The sequence below is a fragment of the Panthera onca genome, chromosome A2 (assembly GCF_046562875.1).
Source record: "Panthera onca isolate mPanOnc1 chromosome A2, mPanOnc1 haplotype 2, whole genome shotgun sequence".
Classification (NCBI taxonomy): domain Eukaryota; kingdom Metazoa; phylum Chordata; class Mammalia; order Carnivora; family Felidae; genus Panthera; species Panthera onca.
This window is the reverse complement of record NC_138340.1, coordinates 113,468,135-113,483,016: the sequence shown is the minus strand read 5'-3', so window position 1 is coordinate 113,483,016 and position 14,882 is coordinate 113,468,135. Positions and strand designations below refer to the sequence as shown.

General features: G+C 44.3%; 1 long non-coding RNA gene across 1 annotated transcript; it reads right to left on the bottom strand.

The window, feature by feature from the left end:
- Window positions 1-3,642: 3,642 nt before the first annotated feature.
- LOC132674728 (uncharacterized) lies at window positions 3,643-13,803 on the bottom strand. Its single transcript, XR_009608602.2, has 4 exons — window positions 13,274-13,803; window positions 6,246-6,405; window positions 5,021-5,057; window positions 3,643-4,819 (listed from the first exon to the last, which is right to left on the bottom strand). It is a non-coding gene; the product is annotated as an uncharacterized LOC132674728 (long non-coding RNA).
- Window positions 13,804-14,882: the final 1,079 nt, after the last annotated feature.

The following is a 14,882-nucleotide window of genomic DNA, read 5'->3' as shown; positions in this document are numbered from 1 at the left end:
AAAGGTATTTTATGTTTATTTATTATCTTGTTTAATGTTTATTTAGTTTTGAGAGGGGGGTGGGAGAGGGGCAGAGGGGGAGGGGCACAGAATCCGAAGCAGACTCCAGGCTCTGAGCTGTCAGCACAGAGCCCAACGCGGGGCTCGAACTCAGGAACCACAAGATCATGACCTGAGCCGAAGTTGGACACTTAACCAACTGAGCAACCCAGCACCTGGAAAAGGTATTTTAAAATCTATACAAATCCCTAGTCATTTTCCTTGCCTACAGTTTCATGGGATCCTGTGAATAAAAATCAGTCCTTTCATTCACGTTCACTGACCAACAACCTCATTTAACACTGCAGAGACTGTAGAAAAGTTTGGAAGGGCTTTTTTTTTTTTTTTTTGCAGAGTCTGTGCAGGTGTTTCCAGCTCGTGTTTTACTGTTTTCTCGGTTGTCTCTCATTCTTGCACACTGCTTAGTACACCTGCGATGTGGGGTATCTGGGATGCATATTATTCACAGGTAAATATTATCAGTGTTTCTCTGTTTTTAGGCCATCCATCTCTAGGCAAATGTAACATTTATGCAATCTTGTTTCAGGGGTAGAACTAATTTTCATTAGCAAAGCTCTACGCTGGCCCTCCCTTGCTCATTTGTTCACTCAAAACACAGTGAAGGGGAGTGGTGGTGGAAAGAAGGCTGGAGAGGAAAAATTCTCCAGAGGAAAGAAAGGCAGGTGCAAAGACAAGGAGGCATCAGAGAACATGTCATTTTCTAGAAACTAAATCATTCAGGGGCAGCTGGGTGGCTCACTTGGTTGAGCATCCGACTTTGGCTCAGGTCATGATCTCACAGTTCATGAGTTCGAGCCCTGGAGTTGGGCTTTCTGCTGTCAGTGCAGAGCCTGCTTCAGATCCTGTCTCTCTCTCTCTCTCTGCCCCTACACCACATGCGCATGTGCTCTGTCTCAAATATAAATAATGAAGGAAAAAAAAAAACATTTGAAACTAAATCATTAAGGCTGGATCATACAGGTGTAGGATTGGTGAGCTGTGAGAATAAAAAAGTAGCCTAGACCTAAATTCTAAGGACCTTTTAAGAGATGTTGAAAGGTGAGATTTTGTTTTTTGTTTTTTTAATGGAGAAATGATTTCAGAAAAAGTGAGATCTAGGACCCTTACTAGTGGAAAGTCTGGGAACCATGAATCCCTCCTATTATCCATATTTAGCTGCATTTTCAAATTCCTTCACACAGTTTGATTTTACTTTTTCTTGAAAACTGTCTTCCCCACTGCCCTTCTCTCCAGAAAGGAAGAATTCCTCAGTCTTTCAGGAGCTCCGGCCAAACAAGCAAATTCCACCAGGCAGCACCCACTGGAGTGATTCTCAGATCTCCAGGCATGTATTTTCAGGATTTTGCTGGATTTTTAAAGTAATTGCCAAAAAGGAGGAAACTTTGCTGTAGCACTCTCTGCTGGGTCATGAAATGAAATTTCAGTCCTGGATTTTCAGACTGTAGGCTTCATCCAGTTACAGGCAAATATACTTTCTTAGAAGGGTCTCTGCAGACACAGCTTTTGCTGCTAAAAGGGCTGAGGTCATGTGAAACAGGCATCAGGGTAAAATATATGGACAAATATAGATGAAAAGAAAAAGTCTTTGAGTTTAGCAGGTATTCACATTCTATTACTGATTGATGGATTAAAAGAGGTCAAAATTTGCATGTTTATACAAACAGCACAATACGTATAAATTACGGAAAGTCTTAATTGTGTTTTCATCTATACTTATGCATAAATATATTGTATGAGAACCTATTTTCAGACCATCAGGCTATCCAAATATTTAAGCACAATGTTCTACGAATAGGAGAGAGCAATGAAAAACACAGAAATCCTCATCCTTATGAACCTTCTATTCCAGTGGGGATTAAAAGACAATAAGCCAGGTAATCAAGTTACGAACCATTTTAGAAAATAGTGACCAAAACGAAGGCAAATAAAGCAGGGAAGGAACAGGACAGGAAACTGAGGGACGCAATATACAGTTTTACTTTTTGCACATTTGCACATTTTATTTTATTTTTTTAAATAAAGCTAGTGTGATGTAGCTGTTTGGGTTTTTTGTTGTTGTTGTTGTTGTTTTAATTAGGTCAAAAAGAACTTCACTTTTGGGAACTGTTGGAGGGAATCTTGACTGTTCCGGAAGCTGAGAGCTGTGGCCAAGCAGGGGAGAACTGGAGGGAGGTGAAGGCCCTCCCACCGCCCATCACAATGAGCTGTGAAGCGCAGTGCTCAAGGGTCGGCTGGGCTTGCTGGGGGTGCCCACTCTTCCTCCTCCAGACCACGTAGGTTGACCTTTGCCCTGAGGAACTATAAGCGATGAAACTGGGAGTGGAGCAGTGTAGTGTAGTGGAAAAAATCTCCTTCTTTCTCTATCTTCTCACTGTACCGGACTCAGGAAGGAACTTGGGTGGTAGTATCTATCTTTTGGGAGAGAATTTAGGATTAAATCATTAGTTTAGGATAAGTGCTCCTTTCTTTAGAAAATGGGATCCGCCAAAGCAGTGACTCTGGTTTAAACGGCTTACCAAGCACCTGGGGATCCCGTTATAAAGGCAGATTCCTGGCAATGTCTCCAGAGTTTTTCAAGTCTGTAGGTCATTTTTCCCCGCTTCCCTGAGGAGCCTGACATAGGGATACTTCTCAAACTCAATTTTGAACCACATTGCCTTACGGAGGAGAGAGTAGCTCTAAGTCACTTTCTTCTTGATTGGATGAGTATCAAACTCCAGGTTTCCTAAGCATGCTCAGTCCTTGCTTGGGGAGAGGGAGAGAGAGAGAGAGAGAGAGAGAGAGAGAGAGAGAGAGAGAGAGTATGTGTGTGTTTTGGGGGAGAAGGTGATGGCAGGGAAAAGAAAAGAAAAGAAAAGGGAAAAGAGAACCTGAATCTAGACTCAATCTAAAAGGAGGAGGGAAAAGAATGTTGCCAACTGGGACTGCCCTGGCTCGGGAGACCCAGCATCCGACAACAGTAAAGATGGGAATTCAGAGATCAGCAAGCTTCCCTGAGGTTTATGCTGATTGATATGCTTCATTGTGTTCTAAAGATTAGAGAAATAAGAGAAATACAGCTTGATAATTAACGAACAGTCAGGAAACCTTGAAAACACATGGCAGGTAAGGAGATTTATCAAAAGCAGTCCTGACATGCCCATTTTTCAGAGTTCAGTGTTTCATCAGCAGAATGTAAAGTAGAGAAAAAAAATCCAATGTTTATTTTTATATTTCACATGCTTGGTTTAAATGAGAATACTTCCTAACCGAGCTGTATCCACTTGGCCATGGGAACCTGTTCCCTGAAACAGCTCTAAGATACCAGAACACATTTTATTTTCCCCCCACCTAGTATTTCCCAGTTTACAGTCAACATAAAAGAATGTGATAATGCACTGAAGCAAGAGATTCAAATGAGCAACAATCCCAGGTAAAACATAAGAGTAGATTTATTTTCTAATCTTCCTAATTTATTTTCTTTTAACTTTCTCTTCCCATCTTCATCAGAAACCCTCTACTTTTGCCTTCTTTTTATGAGAAATGCGCGCGCACACACACACACGCACACACGCTCAGTTATACTCAGGTGTAAATGACTGATAATGTTTCATGTATTAGTCTTGCAGAAGTTCGCTTTTGGACAGAGTTCAAGGAGACTTGAATCAAGGGGCACCTGGGTGGCTCAGTCGGTTGAGTGTCCAACTTCGGATCAGGTCGTGATCTCGCACTTCATGAGTTCGAGCCCCACGTTGGTCTCTGTGCTGACAGCTCAGAGCCTGGAACCTCCTTTGGATTCTGTGTCTCCTACTCTCTGCTCCTCCCCAGCTTACACTCTGTGTCTGTCTCTCTGTCTAAAATAAATAAACATTCAAAAAGAGAAGAAGAAGAAGACTTGAATCAAATGGAAAAAAGATACCAGGCATCACATTAAAAAGTCACTGATCTGGTGCGGGCAGTATTTTCTTGGGCCCTAAAATCACCTCCCTCTCTTCTCTCTCTAGTCAAGGGGCTTAATGATTTCAGCTCCCTGCTCACTGACTCCCTCTCTCAACTTATTTATAAAACACCACATCCCCGATAAGAGAAACTCTGAACTGCTTCCAGGGGACAGGTTTTCTTTACCACGGCTGTAGGAAAATGACAGTTGCACAAAATGAAACAAAGAGACCAGTAAGTAAAGAAATATGACCAAGAAACTAAAGCTTGAATAGAGTTGCTAAATAATACCGAAAGGGAAAACTTTATACATTCCCAAAGCCATAATTGGGCAGGAAGGTTGAAGCCTTCATCATGTTAGACTACACAGGGTCACTTGTTGAGCCACAGTAGAATATTTTGTTCATAATGAAACCTTATTGGGTTTGGTTGCTGTAAGCTTTTCAGCTTCTAATTATGGTGTTTAGAAGACAATGGCGACAGCTTAAAATAATAAAGAATGCGGCTAAAACCAGTGAGATTGCCGCGGTGGTACAAAGAGAAGTGTTGGCTCTCTGTGTATAGTATACATTTAACCTGTCAGCAAACACAGAGCATTTTACAGGTAAAATGCAAAGGGATGCATTTAAGGAGCCATCACATGAATGATGAGGTTTTTCGTGTTGCTTTCAAAACGAGCTGCTTAAGTTATAATACTAGTTTAATATAAATTGGAGTTTATCCTTTTGAAACCACTTGCAATTTGCTTCTGTTAGGCCCCAGGTCATTATGATGCGAAGTTCAAGGTTCCTGGAACATAATGCGATTCAGGCCTGCGTTCTTGTGGCCATGTCCAATTCAGCTGAAAACGAGAATTATAGTGAGAGCATTTCCTGGTCTTTGACCCTTCCTGTGAGCTTTTTAAAAGCAGGGTTTATGCAGAACACTAACCTCATTCTCAGACATTCAGTTCCAACTAATGTTAGCTGTGTTAAAACTCTTAAGTAAATTGAAAACTGTTTAAAAATACCCCATTCCAAGTTTAAAAACAGTGGGCACTTACCTTCCGATTTCCTTCCTTAATATGCAAAAAGATTTGCCTTGCGAAACGGAATATATTTAAATGTTAAAAAGGGTCTCTCCTCTCTCTGCCACAAATGTAGTCAGGCAACACAAAGAACAGTTGTTTTAAAATCTCCAGATGTAACTGACTAGGGAGAGATAACAACAATAGGAAAATAATCTAGAACGTGTGTGTCTTATATGTGAACCTCTGTTGCAAGGACTTCAAAATAAACTAATTTACATAATCTTAACAATAGCCCTGCCCTCCGGAAACCCCCCCCCCCCATATTTTGTAGATGAGGAAACTGAGGAACAGAGAGGGTGAGTAACTTGCCCAAAGTCACACAGGCCAGCAAGTAGAGGAGGGAGACCCGCCCCCAGGAAGGCTGGCTCCTGAGTCCACCCCCCCTTTTTTTGTTTATTTATTTTTGAGAGAGAGAGAGAACAGGGGAGGGGCAGAAAAAAAGGGAGACACAGAACTCAAAGCGGGCTCCAGGCTCTGAGCTGTTAGTACAGAGCCCAATGCAGCGCTCAAACTCAGGAACTGTCAGATCAGGACCTGAGCCAAAGTCGGAGGCTTAACCGACTGAGCCACCCAGGTGCCCCCTGAGTCCATACTCTTAACCTCTGCCTCTCAGGACAATACCCGGATTCCTGGGTGTTGGTATGATATGCACAGAAAAGACCTTTGAAAACAAATTCCATGATCCATAGGTTTGGGGAAAGCACCCCCAAAATATAAGCAACGAATTTATGAAACAAGCAATAAGTCTAAGCCTTTTCTTTCTTATTTTTAAGTGTCATCTAGAGCTGAGCTCAGAATTCACAAGATTTGATTAAAATCTGTACACCTGGCCAGACTAGGACTTTTTTTTTTTTTAATTTTTTTTTTAACATTTATTTATTTTTGAGACAGAGAGAGACACAGCATGAACGGGGGAGGGTCAGAGAGAGAGGGAGACACAGAATCTGAAACAGGCTCCAGGCTCTGAGCCATCAGCACAGAGCCTGACGCGGGGCTTGAACTCACGAACCGCGAGATCATGACCTGAGCCAAAGTCGGACGCTTAACCGACTGAGCCACCCAGGCGCCCCCAGACTAGGACTTTTTCTCAAGACAATCACATTACCGTGAGGCCCTGAAGAAACCAAAGGACCAGTGTGTGAGTGCTCGCTTGGCGGGTCTTCCTTTGGGACGAAGGTGAAGAATAATAAGGACCTACCTACACAGCCACCGACGCTGGGTTCATCTGTTCTTCCCACGCTTTACCAAGCTGAGTGAATGATCTGGATGGAGTCATGTCCTTTGCAGGAGGTCATACACTGGTTGAAATCATCAGGAGATGATAGATCTGAATAGATTCAACTCTGTGTTCTAAAATACTGTCCAAAAAAAAAAAAAAATCAATAAAAAGTAAAACCAGGGACCAAAACCAAAACACTGGTGGTACCTTCAAACCTTAGGTTCCTTAAACACCTGTCCTGAGGCTATGCAAAGAAGCTAACTGGTGTGAGTTATGTTTGTCAATCAATCAGTGCAGAGGATTTGCAAAGTGAGGTGAAAATCCCCTGAGGCCTTAGAAGTTCCAGAACATCAAGGCAATGAACAGATCCCCCGAAGCTTTTCATTGAGGAGCATCAAGAAGAACATTTTCTTCTCTAGCCAGTGCTGAGCTGAACCAAGTAACTCAAAGGACAGAGTCCCCAGGGGATACTCGAGGGTTCTGTGAGCCTAGAGAACAGATCCAAGAACATCATGAGCCTCACACAGAGCCACTAAAGGTCTGGATTGCACCTAGGCTTAGAGAGTGATTAGCATGAGAAATCCTTGCTCTCTGCAAACAAGAAGACTGGAACATCAGCGCTGATGAAATTCTACTTTAGAACCAAGTGTGTGAAGCTTGAGATGAACTAAGTGTCTAGAACAGAGGGTCAGCAATGCATCACCAGCCACATCCCTCGGTCACCACTTCTTTTTGGGCTGCTCTGCAGAAAAGCAGATGGGAGCCAAAAGGTCTTGGTGCCAGAGTATTAATGTCCCAAGAATCTGTCCATCTCCCGCTACCTCCCGCAGCACTGCTTGCACGAAAGCACTGCAAAGGCAGGTAGTGGGGCTGGGAAGAGCAGGTTTGGGGAGGGGAAAGGTAAACAATCAAGGAAATAGAAATAAATGGTGGAAAGTCAACTCATAAAGAGTAAGTCTCAGGAGAGACATTTTAGGAATAGCGACATCTGCACCCCTAACTCACTTATGTTCTCATAAGAGCCTCGGGCCAAGAGTCAGAGAACTTAGATTCTGTCCCAGGTCCAGTACTGCAATGTGTGACCCCGAGAAAGTCACTTCGCTTGTCTGGGCCTCTGTTTGTGGTGAACACCATGATGAGATCATGTAGCAGCATTTTTAAGTGATGGCATAGTTTACGAACATAAGTGTCTGAGGTCAGGTTCTGGGAGATAGATTTTGAATGAAAGATTACGAGCAGTAAGTGGATTTGGAGAGCGTCGGGGCAATACCTTTGGGGATGTAAACAAGGCAGGACCCTGCAGTGGAGGACATGAACTGTGGTGCAGGTGTGAGAAAGACCTCTGTTAGCCCCATGTGCTGTGCAGCCGGGAGGCCCCTCAGCAGCCCCGCACTGAGGTGAGGGGCCTCGTGGGAGGGGTGAAGAAGGTAGGTAATCTGGGGACACAGGACAGCTGTGATGTTAGGAGCTTAACCTAATCCTAACCCCTGACCTTCAAGGCTACAGCCCACCCTCCCTCCTCCCCCAACTCTCCTCTGACTGAAAGTACCCTCTGTCTGCCCAAATTCAAATCTGACTCCTCCCCTTCGTGGCTGTCACTCCCCCTCCCTCACCCAGGTTTTATCCTCTCCCCCCTGCCCCACACCCTACAACTACTCCCTGCCTCCCTCCTCCTCTCCGCCCAAGGGTGTAGGAAGAGGAAAAAAGGAAATAGAACCACACCCTTTGTCATTATAAAAAGAGCTACCCTAAGTGAAGGGAATAGCAGTTTTTATCCCCCCGCAAATCACCCAGACTTTTGGATGCAGGCTGCCCACAGGGAGGGAGCCTAACCTTGACAGAGGTCTTTCTCTTAAGCTGAGGACAAACATTATTAGAGAGGGACTCAGCCGATAGCTGTCAGCAGGCAATACTTGGATGACTGGGTCATGAGAGAGGTGGGGGTCCTCTGTGAGCATCACTTCCTCTAAGAACAGTTCACACTGGGGAAGATTACAGCATTGCAACCACCTAGCGCCCGTGAAGAAGAGGCTTTTAAATCTCCCATCTTGTATATGACCTTACTCTACCCTCCAAGGCCTCAGTTTCCCTGTCTGTACAATAGGTTGCTGTGAGCCATCACGTGCCTTTCTAAGTCTTGTGAGTAGCCCACTGTCTACACTACATCTTAGAACAGTATCTACCCAAAAGACATCTACTGGGGAAAAGTGAGAACTTTTCTCTCCCTCCACTTTAAGTTGTTGCTTATGTGTGTCCTTGGGAAGTAGGAGAGAAATGACAGCTAATGGAAAGGTTTACGATTATTTAAAGGGAATGCGGTTGGGAGGGTCAGGGTAAGAACTTCAGAATTTAGGAATTCTGAGGTTGTGTCGGCAGCCATTTTACTCCAGAAAAAAAAAAAAAAATTAAATACATCAAACTTTCAGTAATCTTTTAAGAACCGGGGCTTTTCATTTTGAACATTTAGAAAACATATGCAAAACAAATAAGCCCATTATAACAAACCTCATTTTCCTTCCTTCCAAGTGGAGGTCAAATTCTCCACATTTGAGTCTGTGGCTATCTGAACACCTGTGTCTTGCACTTCTAGGTGAAATGGCTGCCCAGAAACTCCTCCCTTTTTGGGGAAGGAATTTCTTTTTTTTTTTTTTTTTTTTTTTTTAAATTTTTAATCTTTATTTTTGAGAGAGAGCGTGTGAGCAGGGAAGGAGCAGAGTGAGAGAGACACAGAATGAGAAGCAGGCTCCAAGCTCCAAGCTGTCAGCACAGAGCCAGACGTGGGGCTCGAACTCACGAACCATGAGATCATGACCTGGGCCGAAGTGGGACCCTCGACCACTGAGCCACCCAGGTGCCCCTGGGGAAGGAATTTCTAAAAGTACCAGTCATGGCACTTCAGCAATATCGTGCTTATTGTCTTACAGTTGAACTTGGGTCACCGGCCAGCCGTAGGTGTCTTTCAAGTTCTCAAGCGGAAACTTACTTCCTGTGAGCTTGCATCAGACACAGCCTAGCAGTAGGGAAATTTACTAAGAGGGATATTGCAGAGGACAGGGTGCGGGGGGGGGGGGGGGGGGGGGGGGGGGGAAGGGGACTAGGAAACAGTTTCCCAGGGAAAGGGGAATGAGCACAGCGGAAGGGGCCATGGTTCGGGGTGATCATGAAGCAGAGCCCCGAGAAACACAATTACCCCATTTTAACCAGCTTGTCTCTATCCTGCAGCTCATTTTAGAATAACAGCAAGATGGCTGCTTGCATAATCCAGGATAGATGTGGCCCACCCCATTCGGGAAACTCTGCCCCCCCCCCCCCCCGCCCCAGCAATCCCGCTCCGAAGACAGCACTGACACTACGGGACTGAGCAAAAAATAGGATACAAAATAAGAGGTGAGAAACGAGAAAAATGAAAAAAAAAAAAAAATCCAAGCTCCTGGAGATACAGATGGATAGGTTAATCCCCCGGTGATGACAGAGGGCTCGTAGAGACCCTACCACAATGGAGCAGAGCGTACTGAGAACAGGACCAAGTCCTACATGAGGGGTCTGAACCTCGCCAGAGCAGGCTTTTCCATCGACAGCAACAGACATCTGAACATTGCTCGATGCCTGCTTTACAGCATCTTCATTTCTGATGGGGCCTGGTAATCTGTGAGAAATGAACTTCAATTGCTTTTTCTGCGAGTGCTAAAAAGTTACTTTTACATCACTGGAGGGCCCTGGCAAAGCACATGTCAAGGACCTGTGGGTCAGTGGGACTGAAATAGCGGCTATGAAATGAACACTTGATACTGTATATAAATTGAATGATCAGCTGGGTGATTTTAGAACTACCTGGGTGGAATTTATGTGTCTTCTGGATGAGATGATGGTTCTAGGCCAGTGGGAGTACCTCTGACACACAGTACAGTAATCAGTGCAAGGTGGGAGGAGAGCGGGGCGGGAAGAGGTGGGTGAGTGGCTTGACCTTGACCTTGTTCGTTTTCACCCCTCTCTTCTGACTGGTCTTTCACATGAATGCAGAAACTGCCAGAGCACTTGCTTCCTTGCTATGCGCCAAGCTCAGGAGATGGCTCAACATTCGCTGTCTGGGATGGTCAAGTACTTCTTGACATTCAGGTCCCTGACAGACTGGGAGATTCTCGGGGCAAGTTTGTCAATTCACAGATTTTACTTGGAAAAGCAAATCATTACAGATGATGATTAAGAAGAAAGTTCCTAATATTCACACATTCAACTCGTTTAATTTATATCATCGGTTTTCAGACAAAGAGAAAGATGGAAGAAAAGAGCCAACAGACACGGAGGCACAAGCCCAGTGGGAGAGACTGAGGTGAACACACACTCAGAAGAGGGGAGAGAGATGAGGGAGAGAGGGAGGAGGGTATGACGGAAGAAGGGAAGGAAGGAGAGCCAATAACAATATCAAGGGCAGAGGGAAGAAGAGAGAAAGAAATGGAGAGACACAGATAAAGGGAGACAGACAGGAGGAGAAGGAGGGAAAGAAAGCTAATCAATCGAGCAAGAGGAAACAGCAGAGAGACAAACAGGGGCTTAAGGAGCTGAAATTCGTGTGTTATTCAAGACTCAAACTTTTCTGTTAAAACACTCATAACTTCCTTTCCGTCCTAATTATCTTTTCTTACTCTTTTCTAATCAGTGTTCATTTGTCTTTTGGTGAGAATAACAATTGTTGGTTTTTAAGTTACAAACACCAATTTAGGACAACACACAAGTGAAATCACAGTAAGGTTGGGGGAAAAAAAAGTTGTTTTTCAGGTAGCATTGCGGAAAAATGGAAAGAGAAGAGAAAAAAGAGGACAAGGAAATCTCACCGGCTTAGTCCTCATGCCTTTGAGATGGCCCAGAGATGACGAATCGGACTTCTCCCAGAAGGTTTAGATATTTGTAAATAACCTCAGCATTCAAATTTAGGCTCTGCAAACACCTTTGCTTCACTTGACAGTAACCCCCTACTGGGTCAAGAGTGGAAATGGGGGGAAAAGCTAATTAGGGAGGAGGAGGAGCCAAAATTAACTCCAACTATGCAGATTCAAAGTATCCACAGCCCAGAGTGAGAAAGAGTTTTTATAAAGAATCTTCTCATTTCTGAGTCAGATGTATGTGTTTCACCTATGTTATGTCACCTTAACCCCTACATTACCATGTGGTCCTGGGATCTCCTTTTAGCTCATCAGAAAAGGTTAAGACACAGAGATGTGTATCCCGACCGGTTGCCATCCTTGACCCCACCCTACCATGCAGGATGGGCTCCAAGCTCACTCACTTATCAAGTCATGTAGCAAAAAGAATGTTTGAACAAAGCATATATAATCTTTACTTTAGCCTTGGACACTTAATTCCATGCATCAGAGAATAAATTACTGAAGCATATTAATAAGCTGCTAACTTCCAAGTACAGGTAAGAGATTAAAAGACAAGTTCGAAAGGGGTCTATTCTACTTTGGCAGGGGGAGATTCTCAGGCATACCTCACTAGATGACCCAGAAAAGGACTCCAAAAGCTAAATTTCAAAAAAAGCTTCAGACTAGTGGGAAATATTTGTGCTGCCTCAAATTGGCACAGGCAAACAGGCATTTGCTGGCATAAAGCTGGTACTCATGCTCATAATTACTTCATTTGCATGAAATAAAAATATTTCATTGCACCATCGTACCAGTCACAGGCAAAAGTTGTGGATCTTGGAGACTCAGGCTCATATACACTGAACTCAAATTTGAGCTTTTCTATTTTACACAAATAGCAAATTCGAATCTCCTGGATGACAGAGTTAGATACATTCCCCAGATATATATTCTTTTTTTCCAAAGGAAGAATACAGATCAAGACATTGGGTTGTAAGGACAGGCTACTGTGATTCACTTCGCTAGAATCTGCATTAGAGAGGAAATGAGTCCATTGGTTGATTTTTCATGTTCTATTGCATCACATTCCCTTAGGTTTAACATCAAATACATCAGCAGCAATAGCAATGCTTAGGTGGCAATTTTCCCGTTGGGCATTCACTTAAGGTGACTATTCCGAGCTCTTAACAGGGAAAATAAGATGCTTTTCACAAGGGGCTATGGCAGTATGCAAATTCTGAGCAGGTGAAAGACCAAGATTATGAAGAATTTTTTTTAATGATATTTATTTTTTTGAGAGAGACACAGCGTGAGTGGGGGAGGGGCAAAGAGAGAGGGAGACACTGAATCTGAAGCAGGCTCCAGGCTCTGAACCATCAACACAGAGCCCCACGCAGGGCTGGAACTCACTAACCCTGAGATCATGACCTGAGCCAAAGTCAGAAACTCAAACGAATAAGCCACTCAGGCGCCCCAAGACTATGAAAAAATTTAAACCTGAAGTGCTAGGTCTCTGGATGTCAAAGAGATGGAACCCAATGCTAAAGACAGTTCTTCCAACTGCCACATAAGTGCAATTCATATGTCTTTAAGAAAACACGCAGAGACCGGATTTATAAACACATCACATGGGGGCTGGCTGGCATTTTAAAGTTTTCTAGCGGAGAAAGACCTATTTTGGCCCAGGATAACCATGCCCAGTAATTTCCTCGTGTCTACTTGAAGTCCCGTGTGCCAACCGAAAGGGGACGAAACGTGGCATACTTTCACATTTTCATCTGGCTCTGATTCCAGCTCAGAAACCTGCACTGGGGGTGCCGCCCTGCTCCTGGGTGCCTTCCAGTACAGTGGTCACGGTTGCAAAAAAGGAGGAAAAAAAGAAAAGCAAAAGAAAAAAAGAAAGAAAGAAATCATTGACCGTAAAAACAAAATCAGATCATCGGTTCCCACCAGGGCTGAAACGCAGGCGAGAGGGAAACTGCTCGGCGCGGTAGTTTGCTCTCCCGCAGGAGAGGCCCGCGTCTGATGATTTTCTCTGACGAGCCACGCAAAGCCGACCGCGGTCGGCCGGGCTGCCCTCCCCCCACCTCCCCAGCCCGCACGTAATGAACACACAACACGGACCGATCTCAGCGCTCTACATACCTTTCTCCGAGCACTTTTAACTTTTCCCATGTCCATTAGGCCTTACAGCCTAATCTTGCTCTGCCAATCGCTCCCATGGTGAGATCATTAAGTAAATTATTTTAAGATCAAACACCCTGCAGTGACAATAGCGTCCCATGTAAGGTAAATGCTTCAAAGGCCCCCCTTTCAAATTACAGCTCTCGGGACTTATTCATCACCTCTCCGTAGGGCTTGCCCCGCCATTACTTGGCTTTTTGCCGCAGGCGAAGGTAGCACTGCTAATTGGCCTCTGTAACAAAACTGACCTGTGGACAGGATAAAACTTGTTTGGAGCTTAGAGACAAAAATTATTCAAGGTTAAAAACACATGAATGCCCCAGCTACGTCACCAAAAAAAGGGAGTGAATGAATGTCTTCCCCTGCGGTTCTTAATGTGAAAGAATGCGCTCCCGGCGCGCCTGGGTCAGACAAAAAGCTCCTTCAGGTAGCTGGGCCAGGCCGGGGCCTCAGGGATCCTTTTCTCCTCCTCCCGGGTTTTCACCAGCTCCCCCAGCCCCCACCCTGCTCCGGGCCGTTCTCTGCTTTTTCAACTCCGAGACAAGGAGCTCCATCCATCCTTTGCTTTGGTTCTTCGGAACCCCTCCCCGGGAGGGCCTTTGATCTCCCGGGATACTGGCAGATGGAACAGTTTAACTGCTCCGTACAGGTGCAGAGAGTTGACTTGACAGGTTGGGGCTTTTATTTCTAGCACATTAGCCGGGCTCATACAAATGGGTTTTTGACAGACTCAAGCAGGTAAAATAGCACCGAGGTTCCCGCAAAAAGCGCGGTCACACCTGTCGGGACGGCACGATTTGAAAACGCTGCATAAATTAAAGACAGGTAAAACCTCGCCGGTCCCTGCTGAGCGTTTTTCTTTTCTTTTCTTTTTTTTCTTTTTGATTTTAACGACTTGAGACGGCGGTATGCGGCGGGGTGAATCTCAAATGAGTAAACAAGGAATGAACTCCTTGATCTCCCCAGGCTCAGAAGAAGCAGGGCTCAGGCAGGGTGATTGCAAACCAGCTCTCCAGCGCTTGAGGCCGGTAACATTCCAGTGATACTCACTGACCGCTAGAGAAATGGAAAATAAATAAAGGCCCTTGCCATATTTCCCCTTTTGCTTCCTCTAAGGGTTACTGCCCTCCCTCCCACTTGATTATTCCCCATTCTTTCTCCCCAGGTGAAAGACTTGAGGAACAGATTGTACCTACCACATCGGGAGATACCTTTTCCATTGAGAAAACTTTGGTAAATATCACATTCTAGGGATGGTCAGTGTAGCTGCTTAAGACACTTGCCGGGGCTATTTTAAGCATTTTTTTAATGAAAAAAAAAATTGTTTCGGTGATGGGCAAGTCCCTCCTTATCAGTTAGTCCTGTTTTTCTAGAAAAATATCTCATATAGGAGTTTTGGTTTTTACTCTTACAACTTGAGTGTGCAAATAATTTTCTTACAACAAAAGTATTCTAGGACATTCCTTTTGTGAAATGGCATGTCGAGAAAATTAAAAAATTGCATCAAATGGTGTTATTTAGTGAGAGCTTTTCCTTTATTTTCTTATCTTCCATATGTTCGGGATAATAT